Source organism: Ornithodoros turicata, chromosome 1, assembly GCF_037126465.1.
Source record: "Ornithodoros turicata isolate Travis chromosome 1, ASM3712646v1, whole genome shotgun sequence".
Lineage (NCBI taxonomy): Eukaryota > Metazoa > Arthropoda > Arachnida > Ixodida > Argasidae > Ornithodoros > Ornithodoros turicata.
The window spans coordinates 39,399,669-39,415,796 of record NC_088201.1 but is presented as its reverse complement, the minus strand read 5'-3'; the positions used below and the strand labels follow the sequence as shown (position 1 = coordinate 39,415,796).

The 16,128-nt window shown below is 44.4% G+C and overlaps 1 protein-coding gene across 7 annotated transcripts in view; it reads right to left on the bottom strand.

Annotated features, from left to right (window-relative positions):
* Positions 1-16,128, bottom strand: part of LOC135378039 (zinc finger homeobox protein 4-like) — a 253,994-nt gene that overhangs the window by 135,140 nt on the left and 102,726 nt on the right. For 6 of the 7 annotated variants that reach the window (XM_064610870.1, XM_064610877.1, XM_064610874.1 and 3 more), the window contains one exon: positions 12,259-12,346. The gene's annotated coding sequence lies outside the window, so the exon portion shown is untranslated. Of the gene's footprint in view, positions 1-942; positions 1,136-12,258; positions 12,347-16,128 lie in introns of those variants that run through there. The other variant, XM_064610876.1, reaches the window with a different exon arrangement.

Sequence of the window (16,128 nt, the reverse complement as noted above, 5' to 3'; positions counted from 1 at the left end):
GGACCGGACCGTAAACACACTGCCGTCCGTCCGTGGAGCAATGCTCAGATAAACACAGCTAGAGATGCCGTGACAACGGCGTTACGGGTGTCGATGTCGGAAAGCGCGCCTCTCGCACAGGGTAACACAGCTGTGTCGTACATGAGAACAGATTTCGTGATGGGTTATCGCAGGATGTAGAGCTCTGTCCGTTGCAATTGAAAGGGAACGCGTGCGGATTTTAATTTAGCCTTCTTCGTGGCTCTATTTCGCAAACAAAAATATCGGCGCAAATATTTTCCACGGCCCTATCATGGAATGCTAAAATCCTGTTATTTTAAATGCTCTGTCAATGTCAAATAAAATTTGACATGACATATACGTTATTTTGTCTGCCTCATTATTGTATTCACAACAAACTGTTTCTGCCCCAAATTTATCGAGCAACTGACTGCAAGGTGGCGATCGTAGAATCACTGCAGACATGCACGTGTCACATGCAATTTTGTGCCGCCCAAAGAAAACTTCACCGCATTGTTTTTCTGTTCTCCTGTTTCCTTCATTCTTTCATTTATTCTTCTTTCTTTTTCTTTTTTTTTTTTGTTCATTTTCTGCTTCTCTGTTATTTTTGGCCTGCTTCTGTTATTTTGTCCAGATTCCTCGCTCACCATGCTGCAGGTAACATGTTTTATTTATTTTATTTTTTTTTTTGTCGCAGGAAACCTAGCGTCAACATTATCATGTAATTATCACGCTAACAAAACATTTTCGTGGTGAAAATTTCGCACAGAATACACCTAGACTGTTCTCCCCGGACTGAATCATTACTTTTGTTATTCTTTTCTTTTACATTTCGGAATGTCAGAAACCAAGTTGCACAAGCGCACCTGTTAAGAAAGGCACAGAGGAGGTTCTGTCTGTGCCTTTCCTTCAGGTGATTGTATTGAGGGAAAGCGCGCTTACCTGTGGCGTGTCCCATGTTGCGTACAGTAAAGCACCGCCAGACACAAGTACACCAGCACAAGCGGATGTGCGGGCGGCACGCGCGGCGAGCGCGCGTCGCCGCAAAATCCAAACGCGCCGCCGACGCAAATATCCCTAGCGCAGAGAGAGCGAAGGTCTCCCAAAAACCATCTCCTGGGCGCCTCCCTTTTAAATACTAGCGCTCTCGGAGTGGCAGGCCCCCGGTTATGAAATGCCGACACCTCGCACCGCCCGAACTACGACCGCCATCTATTGTCTCCGTCGGGCAACAAAGACGCGATCGCGCGCATGTGCAAAACATGCAAGTTTGACAGATCCCGATACCGCCGCCGCCGCCATATTTAATTCCTTCCCCTTCCCGGTCACCCTTTCCCCGACTTTTTGCCAGGCTTTCTTTCTTTTTTCGCCACTAGGAGAAGAGCGAGTGCATTATTGATCGAGCATCGATCAGACGTTTTTCTTTTATTTTTATCTTTTATTATTATTACCCTCCTCGACTTCGGCTGAGAGAGGGAAAGTGGAGTATGAGAAAGAAAATATGCTCACTACACCATTTCATTGAGAAACCGTAGTCGCACCCTCTCTCGGAGAACTGTCGTACTAAACGATTGCGAACTCGCCCATAAAATTTTGGAAGCAAGCAACTTTGTTGCTCCTCGACAGGTAGTGCGGTTAGGATGTTGCACGAACCACGTATCCCAAATTAGTTTTTCCACAAATATTTCACTCCTCCTTCCCTTCCACCGCCGGCGTCACGCCGAAACAACGTGGTGGTGGTGGTGACGAAAACCGGCTTGCCGTTCTTGGCCTCACGTACAACAACGCACAACAACGTACAAGCACCCTTTGCTCCAATGTTGATCCCCCGACTTGCACTGCAAATAGTGCCTAAAGTTCATAAACTTCCGTGCAATGTTGCCGTGGCAATGCATTTAGTCCCGAAAAGGACGAAAATTAATAATCATTTCCTGACAATGTAGGACCTTGCACGTCAAAAAAGGGACGAAAATGCGGGCAATATGAGGGCTATTGTGGCGTCTGTGCGACGTTTGACAGTCAGTAGAGCGCTGGATTTAACTTATAGAAAACGTTCACCACATCTTGACCGAGGAATGGGACAGGCAGAAAATTTCGCTAAAGGAAGTTACAAGAAATCACCCCAAAGAACGAAAGGAAAATCGGAAGAATGTGCACCATTTGTCGTTCCGCCACACTGGTGACGTCAGCACTATAGCAACGCCGACGAAGTGGAGTGGCGCCGCCTGGAGGCCGCGCGCTAAGAGATGGCACGTCCGCCAAACCCGTGGCTCGCACTGTTCTGCGGGGAAGGGGGGGGGGGGCATACAAAGCAAAGCAGCACACTACTAGAAATCAATCCGTGGTTATATTCCGGAGACGAATTTGTTCCAAGTCTCCTCACATCAAGCAATTGTCGTTCGAAACGTATCAAACTGGTTTGGTAACACTACCCCATTAACGGGATTCCATTTTAATGAGGCCACTGGAAAAGTCTGACAATACCGACTAGGAAGGAAAGTTAGGACACTGGCAAGACTGGCGATATTCCACCTACCGCTGGACATCACCGGAGATGGTGTGAACGAAGGTGTCGTGATAGAAGATGCCTCCTTATCGCCGCTTGGATAAACTTGCATTTTGTAACGCAGCTTAGAACGACGATGCGTTCCATTTCGCTAGAAAAGCTGAGGATGCCCTTGTAGTGGCGACGTATAACTACTACAAAAAAGAACTTGAAAGGCTCGGGAAACAATAAACTGCTTGCGCGGAAGCAAACAGTTAACCGTCTGCATGACCAGTGGACAACATAGACGGAGACGTCGTTTCTTCCTTCGCAGAGATGAGGTGAAGAAATTGGTACAGTTGAAGCTCTCTGGCTTTCAGTTCAGAGAGTCCAGCACCACATTCAACAGGTGGTACTGTGAACGAAAGCGATGCGTGAGAGGGCGTTTCAGCCTTTTTTTTTTCTTTTTTATTCACGGAGCCACTGGTTGTCACTACTTTGCCCGCTTACTGCAGCGACTCATCAAAAAGCCTACTAAACGACGGGTAGAACTTGCCTTAAATCAACTGACATGCAAACGCGCGCAATATGATGATCTCAGTGGTGGAAGTGCAACAGGTCGTGTCCTTAATAGTTACCTGCCGGAATTAAGCAAGATTAAATTTGCCAATGCCGTCGCACAAAATTCATCTTCCAGAATGTACTCAAAATTGAATTAATTCACAATTTAAGCAAATTCTAATTCTGAATTATGCTTCATTTATTTTTTTTTTTTTTTTTGCCTGTGCAGACATCCTACAGCCGTGACCACTACTGAACACGGTAATGGCAGTCGCGGACTATACCTGTTCCTTTAAGTTTAAAGGGTAAGGTCAATCCGAACTAAACATAATGCTGTAAAAGAGACTGTAAATGGATTCTTCTTTATCCAATATCATTCCTATGGGACGTTGCGTTCGCAAATCAAGGCACATGAAACGAGGAGAAATTGTGTGAAAAAGTTCACAAACAGAAGCCGGGGGTTGACCCAAAACGTGGTTTTGCAAAAAAAAAAAAAGAAAGAAAAAGAAACGTAGGGGAGGGAAGAAAAGGAGTTGAGCTACCAAATGGATCCCAGTTGGTCTGTCAGCTTTAATTTCAGCAGGTTCGAGCCTTGGTGGTGGAGTGCTATGGAATTAAAAGGAATACGAACTTCTTTGCGGCCCGCTTCCTAGGTTGTACACATGGTTGCACCTGTGCGTCAACCAGTCGTGAATCTTGCTTCATTTCTTTGTTGTTACTATTGCTCTCAAAGCTCAACTGCATTTGTTAAATGTTCGAACAGTGGCACAGGCGTTGAAAGCCAATCGTGGACCACCTCAAGCAGCTTCGGCATCTACGCCTTGCTGTGTGAGCGAGTTCAAAGACACAGCATGAATAAGGAGCAACTTATTTTTGTACATTACGCACTAACTTCGCGGGACATGTGTTCAACGCTGAGCGCTGGTAGCCCGTCAGGAAAACTTGTTCTTGTGAAACCTCTCTTTGGGAGACATTGCTTAAAATGCATCAAGTGTGTGACGGCACGCATAACCGCTCATTTCCTACAAAAGCAAGACAAAGAAGAAAAGATCGTGGAGCGGCACAGACAATGCGGCAGACCCGCAAGAGCAAAATGGCAACCCGTCAAGTTGCACCCCATAGAACGCCTTTCGGTGCGCTAAAGTTGCACCTCTAACAAGAGCGGTAGGAGCGATCCATCATTCTCTTTTTTGCCCTCCCTCTCGTATCCACCTAAGAAAGTAAGAAAAGCAGGAAGCACACTAAGAACGCGAAATAAAGAATGCTGTACCATGATAGCGCCATCTGTAGGAAACATCGGAAACTACAACTTCTGTCCGATCAATATCCCTCCCGCGTCTCCGCTCTTTTTTTTATAATGGTACTTAAAAAGATCGTCGTGCCACTTTAAAAACAGAAATCAGATGCGCCGGTGAAGAACTTTTATAACAGAGGGCGACACTTAGTCTGCAAAGCAGATGCTCGAAGCCGAATTCAGGTGGCGGTGGTGCTGCGGTTCGCGCACGTGGCTTCAGCTCGTAGTCTTGGAACTGGTTGCGCATGTCGGAGGCTCTTATTGCGCAAAACAGCAGACAAGAGATTTTGGTCTCCGACAGGTACGCTCTCGCGTCTGATGGTATTTTGTAGAAAGCTGTGTCATTCAATTCGTTGTAAACAACGACAGTGTAGATGAATGACATTTACTAGTTTAGGTCAAAGTGTGGAAAATAATGGCTGACGCATGGAGCTGCGTCAAATTTATAATTTCTTTAAAATGGTCTACCACACACGCTTTCACACCTGCACACTTGAGAGAAGAAAAATTTACCCAACACCCTAAAAATATACCACACACACGAATAATGTATCACCATCGGGTGTGACGGGCAAGCTTCTGCTTTCTCCGTAGTTTTCTCTTTTCAGTTTCTAGTGTTCCCTGTGCTCTATCCGGAATCGCTTATTTTGTGTTGTTACACGGACTCGCGATTACCTCTGCGCCTGCTTTTATAAGGATGACAAATTCAGTAAACGAAAGTCTTTCGTAAGAAATCGTGAGGTTCATGTAGATGGTCAATACCCTGTATGTCAATATCTTGTATGTACGAAAGAGCTTGAAGCAAACTTTTCACACTTGGTGAATTGGGAAAGTTACGACAACTGATCTTCTAATGAAACGTTTAACGAGCGATTTACCGACAGTGGTCTGGAACTTCAGACTGACGCTGGAAGTGCTTGCCGCGCAGTGGGCCATGCTATGATGCCCCTATACTCTTTTCTAGTTTTCTTCACGTAGGATGGAATCGCACAAAGAATTAGAGGAGGCGACATTCCGCCGCAAAGTGAAGCTGTAGCCGGGGGCCAGGGATGTGACGCTTTTTTTATGTGAGCGAGTTTTCCTGTTGCGGTTTTAAAGTTGTCCACATTGCAATTTGCAGGTTACTTTCGGAGTACCCGGATAGATGTGCCCGTAAGGTGCCAAAATGGCCCCCACCGTGGCGTGTGCAAAGCCCTTTGATTTCCCTTCTCTGGTAACGTGACACTCAGAGAGCTCCAAAGAAGCTAACACTCATCCTCTATTCGTTCGTCCCTTACCTCATCTTCCCTCTCCTCTCGAATACCTTATTTGATGCTGTGACATAGAGCACCAAAACACCAAACACCACCTCTCGAATATCCTCTATGGAGTAGCTTCCTTTTTTCTTTTTTCTTTTTTGCCACCCTAGTCGCACGTCATGGGCAACATTGTATGGGTATGTATCAGGGATGGGCAGTAATACTCATATTTTGTATTATAATAGTAATACATAATACTTCCTAGAAATCGGTATTATAATACAGATACAAATACATTTCAAAAATGAGTATTATAATACATAATACTAATACTTCTGTGTATTACACGAGTAATACATGTAATACGCTTGTAATATACTTAACTTGGGAAGAAAAAAAGGAAAAGAACAGAAGAATTACTTAGATATATGCCCATTACTTATCGAGACAATCATTCTCCAATGACGTTTTATTCACGCTTACATTTTTGCACATGGCCTGATCTTTCCGAATAAGATCAGATAGCGCTGATCAATTCGATCGCAGTGAACAACTTGCTCTCACTGTGGCAGAGCCCTGATTTCATCCACTCTGGACGATAAAATGTGGGCCGTTCAAAAACCTGTGACTGCCCATAGTGCAACCACATACAGGGGTGACTAGCTGCACTGGACGCACTCTTTCATAAGACAAAGGGCTTGTACAGGTATGACTCATCCTTACGGATTCTGAAGTGGAAGGAATGCGAGGAAACCTCCAGTAACCTCTGGCCGCAAAGTCACTTGCTTTGGGATAATTTGGGGCAGGGGAACACTGTAATAGGAGCCTTGTTCGTGTTCAAATGTTTGTGGGACCCAAAAAATTACTGATAAAGTGCACGGGTGACACTTTGCAGGTCGAACTTACGACCTCTGGGAAAGTATTACACCTTCAAAAGTATTATAATACATGTAATACCTCGTTTTGTGTATTATAATACAGATACAAATACATTTCAAAAATGAGTATTATAATACATAATACAAATACTCAAAAGTATTACAGTAATAGTATTATAATACAAAGTATTACTATTACTGCCATTCCCTGGTATGTATTTCGTGTGCTGCATGTAAACTGCATGATGCCTCTTACTCGACATGGTAGTTGGCTACTCCGAAGTATTGCCTAGTGGTGCATTGCCCCGGCGGCGTTTTAGCAACGGTGTCATTATCACTTCGTTGGCAGTGGCCAGTAGCACGAGGCCACATTTTAGAACCTTGAGATAATATTGAATAAAACTACTTACTGAGCCAGAAGCACGCTACGAAACGACATAAAGAGACAGTAATCGTCCAGGATGATAATATTAATATAACAATCCATTATTTGCAGTGATGACCGCTAACTACTTCTACAGTAGTTTAACTATAACTATTAACTACTTTGTGATTGAGTAGTTCAACTAGTAGTTCAACTACTTTTCAGGGGAGTAGTTAAAACTACTTTTTTAACTACTGCAATGTAGTTTAACTACATCTATAACTACTTAACGTGTTCCACCAACACCAATCCCTTGTAGTGTTCTTGGACACCTAAATATGAATCACAAGCAATAATAAACTTTGGCTCAAGCGATTGCTACGATCGTCAAATACAAAGCTTGCGGCGGGATTCTTTCTGTGCATACGCGATAAACTAAGTTGCAGAAGTATTTCACAGCAAATGAGGCTTCACTAGACAAGCATTAAAAGTGAAGATTTAGTACACATGCACGACACAATTGCTCTGCACCTCCGCTCTCATCAAACAAGTAGCTCAAGGTAAAAGTCGGAAGCACAATCGTGCCGTAAAGCTTGCGGCAAAATCGGAAGTAGTTGGCGCCTTCAGTAACCTAACTACTGTAGTTAACTACTTAAAATAGTAGTTTAACTAGTAGTTGCCACTACATTTCTGCAAGTAGTTGATAACTACTTTTTAACTACAATCAGGTAGTTTAACTAGTAGTTTAACTACATGTAGTTAACTACTGGCCATCACTGATTATTTGTATAATTTACTGTCTGTTGGAGAACCTGCGGCAGGTCGGAAATAAAAGTAGAACATTGTAAAGACCCTTTGCATTTTGAATTAAATATATTCTGAATAACACCATTTCCCGAGCATTTATTTTTGAGTGCGCTCTCTCCTATCATGTTCTAAAAATTCACCTTCACTTTGCACGATTCTTCAGATGGTGAGGCTTCTTTCCCATACACTTTGTTATCATACAACTGCAATACGTCTCAAAATCACAATGGTACTACTCGATTCGAACTCGTACTATTTTCAGTTTATTAGGAACACGCTCAAATCGAATAACAACACAAAAGTGACACTTGTCGCTGTCTAGAGATCCGATCAATGGAAGCGTAGACGCCATTTTTGTTTTTTATGCCATCGTTCTAGCTGAAGGCCGCTCTAAAAGAACACAGAATAAACAGGTGAAAAACATCAAAATGTCAAAGTAAAAGAGAGAGAGAGAGAGAGAGAGAGAGGGAAATAATAATGTCTATGATAATTCTTTTCTCTAAGCTTTACGTCGCGAGACAACTATGATCAACGAAGAAAAAAGACGATAATTACAGCGCATAATTTGACCACATATTTTTGTCAGTTATTTTCTTATAAACAAATGCAGATGAATATGAATGTGAATATGTAGACGATGAATATATGTATAGTATGTATAGATGCCTTGTGTCGTCTAAATCGGTTTAATGTCTTTAGTCCAAAGAAAACAGGTGAAAAATAAAAACCTACAGTCAGTAGCCTAACCTAAACAGTCACAACAGTCAGTGGCAACAAAATAACTAACGAATGTGCCGGGCATTTGTTCTTTTTTTATAACGTTACAGTCATTTTTGCGTTGCATCAGTTTTTTACGTACGTTCCAAATGACTGACGTCACAGATATCCATCAGGAGTGACAGATTTCGTTACTTTACGCTTTGATTTTCTACTGACTACTAGGATAGTCATGTTTCGTGTTCTACTGATGTTTCACGTGGCCATATATCCACGTCTCTGATGATGTCGTTCTTTCTGAGCGTATCATATACTCTAAGAACCTCGCACCCCAAGACAAAAGTACTCATTGTTAAACGACTCGCTGTATATCGCATGTGTCCTAGTGCAAGTGGCAGTTCCGCATCCGAGGTTACATTAGCTTAGTGGAGGTCCTTCCGTGCGACCTGATGCCTGCACGCTGCTATAGACATGAGATGACTGGGCGCACGAGGAAGACTGGTCACTTTTGGCTACTTTTCCAGGCGCGCTGGCGACATTTTCAGGACCTTGACCTGGCAACCGTGGTAGACGCATATTTGTGCACACAAGTGCGTCTTGAAACGTTAGTGTGCAAGCATAACCGCCCGTACGTGCAAGCGTCGATGTGGAGTTCCTAGGGTGTCAGCCAAAGAACAAGACGCTGGCATCATGGTCGTCCATGGCCTATGAGTCGAATGGGCTACCCAGTTCGACGAATTCGTGTTTCACGATTAGGACCGTCCGGCTAGAATACGACGTCGGCGACATGAAAAGCCGTCTTGCTGTCAATATAGCAGGAAAATGTACATCGTATGGTGACTCATCCAAGAAGTCATCAATACAACACTGCATGTCGGTGGCACACATTTCCTGGAATACACTATCTTCCCTAATACCAGCAAGCCAACATTTAATGGCTGCAGTCTTCCTAACCACCGTCGCGAGTCTCATAAACCCCTTTATATCCACCGTATATACCCCTAAGGCCACTGTTAGAAAAACAGTATTTTATGCCACAATTTCTACACACAAAAAAACAAACAAACAAACAAACTTCGTCTGTGTTCAGGAACGCGAGCTGGAGCTTCTCACAGCGGCGAGTTAGGCTAGGGCATGTTCTTCTCATTAATGGGGGAAACCCCATAACAGCAGCAGGATCTACTCGCAGGGATGGGCAGTATTTAAATACATTGTATTTAAAATAGCATTTAAAATATAAATACATGTATTTAAAATACGTATTTAAATACAGGCAAGAAAAATGTATTTATATTTAAATACCGTTCTAGGCGTATTTATATTTAAAATACACTTAAATACACATATCTCATCCTCCCGTATTTGTGGGCTTCTCTCAAGTTCCACAGTGTTAGCCTCCAGCGATGAAGGGTATCTTGGTTAGAGACTACAGGTCACGGAGTGTGTGTCACACGTTGGGAGGAACCCGAGAGGTCTGCCTGCCTGATTAGGCGGCATGTTTCTCGGGAAGGGAAAGGTGGTGGAGAGGAGGAGAGGAAAGGGTGAAGTGGAAGACCGAGCGTAATCCGCTCGGGGGGAGGATAGCTGCGTCCATGGGCCGACTTCAGGGGAACTGTGCCGGCATACGCCTATTACACATCTGAGGGAAACCCAGGAAAAACCCCAGACGGCACAGCCGGCCCGCGGATTCGAACCGCGGACCTCCCAGTCTCCAAGCGCACGCGTTACCGCTGCGCCACCGGAGCTGGTACAGGTCACGGCATCCCATGTGTTCGGGGATTTTTCCGTCCTTCTAGAAAACAGCACAATGTGCGAATGAGGGCATCACCCCCCCCCCCCCCCCCCCCGCCCCGTTGCTTCAGTCTTGGAAGCGTGGAGAGAAATGATAACACCAATCTGGGAAAAATGTGATTCGGGACCCTCTTGCGTCACTTGACAAAGCCTGGTGTCAAAAGGGAACCCTTCAAATACACCTTTAGCGGCAATTCTACTCAGTCTCCCACTGGGAACTCAGGACAAGGGCTGCAGCGCACTAAACATTTTTTCACTGTCGTCGCTGAAGATGGAAAGTCGATGAACATAGGTAGTGGAGGCAAGCAAGCTGGTGTATACTATTGAACGAAAACATCTCCTTGTGTCCGAGGAGCAGCGGGGGGTGGGGTGGGGGGTGGGGGACAGGACAGACAGGGGACAAGAACAAACAACGACGACTAAAAACCAGCAAATGAACACTATTCAACATAGAGAAAGTGGAAGAAGCGATAACGAGTTCATTAGCAGGTCTTGAGTCGCCGTCGGTTCTTGTCCCGTGTCCGTCCTGTCTAGTACCCCTCTCCCTGCTCCTGAGAGTCAAGGAGACGTTTTCGTTCAATGGAAAGTCGGTCCATGCAATCCATATTTAAATACCCCAAAAGTGTATTTATGCCCATCCCAGGATCTATGCCATCAGATCAGCAGACAGTGTTGCGTCGGGATGGTAAGCTCCGTAAGCTCCGCAGATATTCGATGTAGTACATGTCTCGACGTATCCAAGTGGTTCAGACACCAAGAGTGGGTGTACCTATCCAAGTGGCCACTGAGTGTGTTGGATGTACCACTGAATGCTTCGAATGCTCACGAACGATATGAGAGTAACCGTAGCGAGTCGGATGACACCGCCGCAGGTCTCCAGGTCCAACACGATATATCTGCAGATACCAGCTTATTCCTCAGCAGCATTCCTACTTTGTTACGACGTTTTGCCCCGGAATGGAAAAATGTGAATGGTAACGAAATTGCAAGACTCGCCGCACGCAAACACAACAGCGTTCCGTGAGGGCAATCAACAGGGTCACTGTGACATTCGATGAAAGCGCCACAGAAAACTGGGAATAGTGCGATCGAAAATCGCCATTGTGTCCTTCCGATTTGGAGCACGGTAAATTGTTTGAAGACGCCTTTGTGTAGATATTGAATTTCTGTATTTATGTGCTTCCCCAAAACGGAAATGAATCCCTGCCATTGCAGAAGCATCTTACATACACGACGCACCGCCGCAACAACAGTATATATAAGGCGAACAACCAGACAATAAGATGAGCAAAAAAGAAAAAAGTATGAGCAAACTCAAATCTATTACTCGTTGTTTAATGTCACGAACAAAAGCAGTCAAATTTGATTATGGATATAACATGTAAAACATAATCACCATTCGAAATGTTGCAAAACGAATATATACACATGTGGTCGTTGTGACTCACTATTCGCTGTTTCTGCGAATCCCTCCCAGAAATTTTAATGGTGCGAGAACTCGCAATCACTATGTGAGGCAATGATGAGCATTCAATCAGGTGGAGCACACTTGTATGTGTGTGCCTTCAATTTGATTTCAGGTGCGCATGTGAATGCCTATAAAAAATCACACAGTGAAATTGCAAAATGCAACTTGTTGACGGGGCACAGGAGTGAATCCCCAAGCATATAGGTGCGGCATGTGAATGCCGGGTGCTTGTCTAGTGATGTGTATCTTGCTCGTATGCAAGTATCAGTTTTGGAAAAGATACCCCTATACCAAAAAAGGCTGACATTATCACAAATGACAGCACGCATGATCTTGAATATTAGCATAATGTTTTGTATGGGCTGAGCTTTATTTGTCTGCGTCCAACGCTCTAACGAAGCAAAATGAATGTTCGTATAGGAGAAGAGAAAATGTCACAGGGAAGGTGACGGCACTCACAGAAGGATATAGGAAGCAGACTATAATATGCTCTTTTCGAGATTGAGCGTCTCACCGGACGACCTAACATAAATACATACGCTTACTGACGGAACATTATCGGACACATCAATTCATGCCTTGCGTTAGCTGAATTCTAACGTGACTATTCGGAATGAATAAGGAAAATGTAAAGACAATAGAAAGATACGCTTACCATCATAAAAGCGCTGAAACGTACATCAAGGGCTGTGCGGGCGTTAGAAGCACCCACGTGGTCTTTGAGGCCTCTGCATTACTGGAGCCTGAAAGATATGAACAACGACTTAACAATACCGTCACCTTGAATCACTGCGATTACCTCATTGTTATATTGCACTCCTTTACTGCGTTCAGATATTGATGTAGCTTACATGTGGTGACACATCGAGGTGTAGCGCAAAGCACAATTGTGAGGTACATGCATTGTCACATCAGTTTAAGCTATTCTTGATTTTAGCATGAATGCGCCATGTAGTCCGCAAAAACAAATGTATTCTGCAGACGTAAGTGTAAAGAGTAGGCAAGTTAACCTAACGCCTTCTAATAAACTTAAAAACGTAAACACAGCATCGAATAAAATCGCGTAGGTACAGGCAAGCTGGTGGAACACACACAAACACACATACATTGGATGGTGATGGGGTGGGCTGGTGGAAGAACTCAATGTTTCTGGCCTTTCTTCGGCTTTCTCCTTTTTGAGCCTTTTCACCTTTCCCTTCTCCTTTTCTCACGCACTCAGTGTATACTCTTTTGTCGTGTTGAAAATTAAACAAGCCGCTGGTTTCAGCTGTTGTGTTCGTTTTGCCTCTGTGTTTTTGCCCACGCTCAGGCTTTTTCACTATGGAGACACAACATCGGTGATAGGGACAAAGCTGCAACGCCTGACATTGTTTCCTGCCATTCACAATATCGCTCATGCGGTAATATTTTTCGCGAACCACAACCCACAACATTTACGCAAAGCTCAAGAATCGCTGGGATGGGGCTAGCGGACTACTAAAAAATCAAGGACCGGCTGCCCTTGCACAAACTGCAAATAAGTATACCCATCATCGTGTGCTCAACATCTAGTGTGCAGCGTCGAAACCAGCTTGCCACATTTTTCTCCGACGTCCAATGCCATGCTTTTCGCTGACTTGGTTTTCGTCAGGTTCAGTATAGCAAGAAAATGAACAGTGAATTATGCGTGCTCATGCCCACTTCCATGGCACTGCAGAAACTGCCACTGAAGCGTTTCTCTTCACCGCGTTACGCTTTACCCTTGTTCTTGATGCACCTGGATATGTACAGATACAGATGCACTATCTGTACTTTATGTCCGGCTGAGGCTGAAGGTTAAAAGTCACGAGAGACAAAGTCGACTGTGGTAGCTGCTAAACAAGGTCATGTAGGTTGTACTCGAGCCACCAAATAGACTTTACTTTTGAATATCGCCACCAACGTACTAGGATTAGCTATCGGCGCCATTTTGTTTCCTCACCGGCCGCGTTACTCACTGGGTAGCCCAGTGTGGCACACGCACGGTTACTCAGTCTTAATTCAACGCACGTAGCTCCCGACGAACTAACATGCACATGCTACTACATGCAACTACGTGCATGTCTCTTATCCATCCTCCCTCGCGGCTAAACTTTCAGTTTCAGCTGCCCCTGCGTGTCTCCTGGTACTAGTAGTATGTCTAAGTTTGGCCTACATCTATGCAGTTGTAAATATCTCAATAGAATGCGGCAAAAAATATCTACTTTGACGTCACAGTACTTATCCAACTAATCGAGGCACTATGAGACATGTCACTTGGAATAACTTTATCAAATCACTGTTGGGATAAAACGATCATCGCAATACCCAAGTTGTTCTCTCACCCAGCACGACGAGAGAGGAAATTAAAGGTGGTCTATATAGTACATGATGGGAAGGAGAGGACCCATTTGTTACACGTAGAGCGACCTGCAAATCCACACGTTCTACACTCCATATCCCAGGCCACGTTCTTGTGCCGAGAAGTTGAAGTCAGTTTCCCGTATGGTCACTGGAATACGACGGCCACGAAATACGATTATAATAATGATAAATATGATTATAGAGAGCAATAAGCGCAGGTGGGAACTCACGGCGAGAAAACACAAGACAGACGCGGACTAGAAAAGTTCAAGTTGATTAATACAAAGAGGCAAAAAAATGTGGACATCGTTTGGCTCACTTCTGTTTTCAGTTTATGTTTCTTGTTCCATATAGTTTAGCGCCCTGACCTGTGTTCTTCTCTCCATCTTCTGTCCTGTCCCCCCTTCCCCCAGGCGGCTAATTCCTCTTGATGCCATGCAATATATACAATATACAGTATATGCTATTATACTATACTATACTATATAGTATATATAGCAGTATACAATATACTAATATACTGTTGTCATTTGTTCTCTCGAAAATCAATCCATGACTTCATGCCTGCATGGCAGCTTTTTGCCTGTGCCTTTTCCCTCCAAGCGATTGGTAAATAAATTACCACTATCTGTTATGCACCTGTTATGTTTTGTGCACGGTAGGCTCAGACCGCTCATGTTTGAATGCCATTGACATTGAAGCGAGCTCTTTTTTTTTTAGCCAAATTGGAATCAAGCGTGGGCCAAACAATTCCTGTGGCGTGGGCCATAGCGGTCGTTCGATCCCCTTCTTCCGTAGTCTGAAACACACCACGGCTAATGAGATCTACAGCGGCGACGGCCGACTGCCATCTGAGGGAGCAGCTTTCCCTTTTACGAGGCCATTCCCTCCCCTTTCACCTCTGCGGCGCAATCAGGCGGCGACGGCTGCCCGTGGACGTGGGCGACTGCCGGACCAAGGAGGGCCCCTACGAACGCACACAGCCGTGTGCACTCATCGCGCGCTCTCCCGCGGCTGCCAGCATCGCTTGTTGCCTTACAAGCTCGTAACTCGACAGCCAGCATTTCAGTCGAATGGCGAGGAAAAGGTCAGATTAGCAGAGCCAGTGAACAAGTAATTTATGGATGACTGCTGCGTTGATAGCATTCCGCGACGAAATCACGCAAAAAGAGGGGAAAGCAAAACAACAACAACAATGTGTCAGGTAGATTAGTTTGTATATACGCTATGTACAGGCGTACAATTGCGTATTTTGCAAACCCCAAAGTTCACAAGGCGTAGAATTTAGGCGTAGGCGTTTATCGTGTATTTCTAGTAGTTTAATATTTTTGTCAATTTTTAACCAAGTTGAGGTCATCCGACTTTTCACTTTTTAGCACACACTTCCAGACAGGAGGAGGAGGGGCTTCGTTCAAAATGTCCACTGTATTCCTGTAGCACTTTGTACCCTTAGCCTCATGTAATTAACAACTCCCTTCTTTGACTTCTTAATAAATTACAAACGTTTTACTTCCGTTAACTTCCACCCTTGGTTCACTTATTCGTTGTCTTGTAAAGAGCAAGTTTAATGGTGCGCATGACCACGTGAGTGAGAGAGAAACGTGAGAGTTGCAAACAGACGAGGTCACAGGAAGAAACACACTAACTAGGCAGCAGGGAGTATAGGCAGTATATAGGCAGCGCCGCCTTCAACAGGACCGTCCTGTTGAAGGCAGCGCTGCCTGCCAAGCCAGATCGTGCGAATAAGTTCCCTTGCTTAACTATTAGTAAAGTGAAGTTTAGGCGGTTAGGAGCATCTAACTCTATTGACGACCTTTCGTGTAGAAACGCTTCATCTGGTGACGACGTGACAATGAAAAAAATGGGGATGTGAGTCACGACGAAGTCGAACTGACGACCCCCAGGACGCTTACACACAGAAAATACAAAGAGATGAACGAGTTAAAGCGTCTGATCAAGTGTACTCTCTACTTAAGTGTCTCAAATATACACCGAAGAGTATACGCGCTGTTCCAAATTCGTTTTGCCATGAAGTAATAATATTAATATAAGTCTGAGCAATAGACGGTGATCCAAAAAGTAAGTCATACCCTCAAGTATTCGAGCCGCTATGGAGTGGGTACCGTCATCCTGCGACTAGTGTAGCTACTCCAAGATCTTCCGG